General features: G+C 38.8%; 1 pseudogene; it reads right to left on the bottom strand.

Annotated features, from left to right (window-relative positions):
- Positions 1 to 422: 422 nt before the first annotated feature.
- Positions 423 to 1,044, bottom strand: LOC116563795 (annotated as a pseudogene).
- Between the last annotated feature and the right edge of the window lie 3,335 nt (positions 1,045 to 4,379).

Genomic DNA, 4,379 nt, shown 5'->3' with positions numbered 1-4,379 from the left:
AAAGGAACAACAGTAACAGGCATTTTACAGAGTTTGTCTACTCTAAAAGCTCCATGAGAGCAGGAACTCTGTACTGCAGCACCTGGCACATATGAGGAGCTCAATAAATACTGGTAAGTGAATAAATTCCAACTCTCTAAGTTTCAGCAACTGCACAAATTCTGACAATCCTAAATGGGAAGAGAGATGCAAAAATACAATTGATGCTGATTACAATTGAAAGTAAGTTCTAATGGAAATACTGATAATCTTCTGTGGGTGGGAAGGAGGTGGAGATATTCCTGACAATGCAAAGTAACCACTCAGACACAAACAGTAACGGAAGGTGATTAGCACAGAACACAGAGGAGAGTCAGTGAATGACAAAGAATTAGGGGAATACATTTAAAAAGAAAAGAAAAAAATCAATATTTTTTTTAAAATCTGAGAGCATGTACTGTTTATTAACTGACCAGATTAGAAAAATAATTACGGAAGACACCTCAGTTCTTTCTAAACACTCCTGTTGATCTGGTCCTCCCTGTTGCCAGCATCTTCACCTTTTACAAAATGGGTGGTCTTTTTCTTCATTTCACCCTGTGGAGAGGATAATTTGAAGGGACACAGGAAGGTATTTGCTTCTTTGATGCATTTTCCAACAGTACAGATCCCATAAATCAGATCGTCCATGCAGATGATTCCATATTTATCAAGAGATCCAGCAATCAAAGTGTTATCTGTCAAAGGAATTCACAATTCTCTCATTATTGATTTTGCCATAACCACACTGGTAGAGTAGTTCATTTACTAATTTCAGATTTGGGTACCCCCATGCAATATATGGATCTACAATCCTCAACATGTTAATTGAAGCCTTTCGAGCTTCACAAAGGTTCCACTGAAGATTTGATGAAGGCGAAGAAGTTGCAACACCTTTCAGACCTTTGGGCTCACACCATTGATACCTCTGATCCTGATGGCAAATGCCAATTTGGATTCTGTAAGTGCATAGAAATCGCCAGCTTTTCTTGCCATCCAAGCCATTTGAATTTAAGTTCTGTACATCTGCCTATATTCCTTGTGATAATGCTTCACTTTTTCAAAGATAAGCTTCCTCCTTGCCTTTCAAAGCATCTTTTGGGCAAACTTCTTTCTCAGGTGCTTGATCTTCAGCTCTATGAAATTCCTTTGCTATTTCTTAAAGGTTTCTGGCACAGCAGGAACCTTCTTTTTCTCTTTAACACTCTCCGTGGTTCCAGCCGGAAAAGAGGCAAAAATCAATACGTTTCACTTAGTAACAACTCTATATAGATTTTGCCAATATTCTAGTAGGAAGGGTTGGAAGTTAATCCTGTGAATACATAGAATATCACATAATAATGATGATAATGATATAATAATATTACTGTAAGTAAATTTTATTGAGGATTTACTAAAATATTTAAAGTAAATTCACTTATTCAAACTTTGAATCCTCACAATAACCCTACTGGGTGTCTACTACTGATAAAGAAACAGATATTCAAAGAGGCAAAGCAATTTTCTTAAGGTGAAAAGATAAGTAAGTGATAAAACCAAGTTTCTAGTTGGTTTTATCTACAGGACTTCAGGGTCCATGTTCACAATCACTGTACTATATCACTCTTAGTCTATATAAACTATACATAATCTGTTCTTCAGTGTGATTTCATCTGCTTTTAATCCATTATATTATTATTATAAAGATCTGGGTTTAAAATAATGAATCTCTTTCAGGTGTTGCTATGTATCCAATCTGGATCCAGTAGGTCCCACTTTACAGCTGTACAGCAAGTTAGTAGCCAGAACTTCTATCCATTCCTTACCTTTAACTACTAAATACTTGTGTCTCATATATGACTGCAGGGCCTGAATATAAACCAGAGGCAAGAATTTATTGCATTTCAAGTTACTACCTTTAATGTGCCTTTAAAATTATTCTAGACCTGCTTCTGATCTCTCACTGTCGGTGATGACTATACTTCATTTTCAATTCATGCCTATTTAAACCTTTCTAAGCTCATGAAGTTTTTAAAAAATAGATACAGAGATATGTAACAACCTGTCTAAGTTTTGGATCATTTTCTGTGCTTTGGCAACCAGACTTTTGGCTCATGGACTTGAGTTAGCAGTTAAGTTCCAATTCTATTCATTTGTCTAGTTTTGTTATAAACATGAACTTTATGTGTTTTAGAGAGCTTGATTTTTTGGGGGGAGGAGGTGGTTGTTTGGTTTAATTTTATTTTGCCATACTTCCTGCTCACATATGACCCATTCTCCCATTTAGGCAACAGTTTAGGAATTTTAAGACAAAGAACAAAAATGTCAATAATTTTGACTTTTGAGTTTCTAAGACCTGAGATCTAGAGCTTCAAAAGCAAACTTTAAAAAGGAGCTCAGGAAATAATGTCAGCAATAATAAGAGGTCCCCACTGATATCCCCCCACAGTAGCAATAATTTGACAGTCATTCATGTTCAAAAGTGCCTCTGTGGGAGCTGTGGAACCCAAGTAGGATACTGCAGAGCCCCAGTATAGCTAAAGACCAAGGAGGGCTGTTTTGAGAATGCAGACTCATGCCAGTTAGGCTTACTGACCATGGTCCTAACTACAAACCCAGAAATATCCCTATGCCCCTTTAGCCTCAGCCCTAGCCCTACTTGGACATACTCCTGAAACTGGCACCATCTGCCAAGGGAAAGAGGAAAAGCCATGTCTCTCCATATCCTCAGTAATAGGCCCGCCAACTGTGTACTCAAATGGATATCCCAAAATGGCCCTGTGGCCCTTATACAGCTCTGACCTACCACCAGTCCAGAATTATTCCTGCTCACATAAAGCCCAAGAAGGAGCCACATGAAGATCCCATGAGCCATGGACCTGACTGGAAATCCTGAAGCAGTTCTGTGACCTGGCTCCTGCCTTCCTCTCAGTTCTGCCCACCCAGGATCCCAGCAATGCTCATCCATGCCCTGGTAGGAGGTACAATTACCTCAGTACCAGCTGTGAACCCTGAAATAGTCCTGATACTCAGTTGCAGCCCCACTCTGCTATGGTCCTGAGGCAGTTCTGCTCAACCAGAGAACTGGCAGTAGACATGCCCATCTGACCCCCCAGTGGCAATCCCGGTGACCTCAGTCTTGACTGCAGACCTCGTAGTTGCCCTGTAACCTGGCTCCAGTCCCACTTTACTATAGTCACACAAGCAGTCCTGCCCACCGAAACATCTGCACAAGGACCCATGGAAAGCCACATACATCCACATCCCTGGTAACTGACTCAGTGCCTACAGACTGAACTGAAGACCCAAAGTAGCCTCATAACCCAAGTAACTCCAGCCCAGCTCAATGATGGTGCCCTAGATAGTTCCGTCCCCTGGATATTTGGCAAAAACCACCCTGCTCACACATCTGGTAACAAGCCTACCAACAATGGACCCAACTATAGACCCAGCTACAGCCATATAACTTGTGTCTAGCAACAATCAACTAAAATCCTAGAGGCAATACCATCAGTCTGAGGACCAAGGAGGAGAAAGTCTTTAATCACTGAAACCAATCCATAAAAACAGGAAGTGGTATTGGTTCCTTCAAATGCGTAAAGATTAATGCAAGACTACATGAATCAATAAGAATCGGGAAAGTATACCACCACCAAATGAAACTGACAAAACTTTAGCAATTGACAGTGAGGAAATGGAAATCTACAAATTGCCTGGAAAAAAACTGAAAATAATTGTCTTAAGGAAGCTCAGTGAGCTCCTAAAGAACACAGGTAGGCAACTCAACAATATCAGAAAAATAGCACCTGAACAAAACAGTAAGTTCAACAAAGACATAAATCATGCATACAAAAAGAAGCAATAGAAATGTGAAGCTGAATTACACAATGAATTGAATGAAAAATGCAATAGAATGCATCAATAATGGGTGTTATTAAGTAGAAGAAAGAATCTATAAACTCAGACAGGTCAGTTGAAATTATAAAGTCAAAGTAGAAAAAAAGAAAAAAATATGAAAAGAAATGAAAAAAACCTATGGAATTTTGTGGGACATAATTGAGAGAACTATTATGTTCATTATAGGAGTAGAAGACGGAGAACAGAGAGAGAAAAGCAGAAAAGTGGACATGCAGGTACACAAAGCTGAAAAGTTCCCAAATAGGTTCAACCAAAAGAGGACTTCACCAAGACACATTATAATCAAACTGTCAAAAATCAGACAAATAGAGAATTATGGAAGCCAGAAAAAAACAAAACAAAACAAAACTGAATCATCAATATACAAGAGAACATCCACAAGATTGTTGGTGGATTTCTCAGCTAAAATTTTGCAGGCCAGAAGAAAATTGAACAATGTATTCAAAGTGCTGAAAATAAAAATA

The sequence above is a fragment of the Sapajus apella genome, unplaced genomic scaffold (genome assembly GCF_009761245.1).
Source record: "Sapajus apella isolate SASKATOON/1434 unplaced genomic scaffold, GSC_monkey_1.0 scaffold2, whole genome shotgun sequence".
NCBI lineage: Eukaryota > Metazoa > Chordata > Mammalia > Primates > Cebidae > Sapajus > Sapajus apella.
This window is presented reverse-complemented; position numbering and strand designations above follow the sequence as displayed.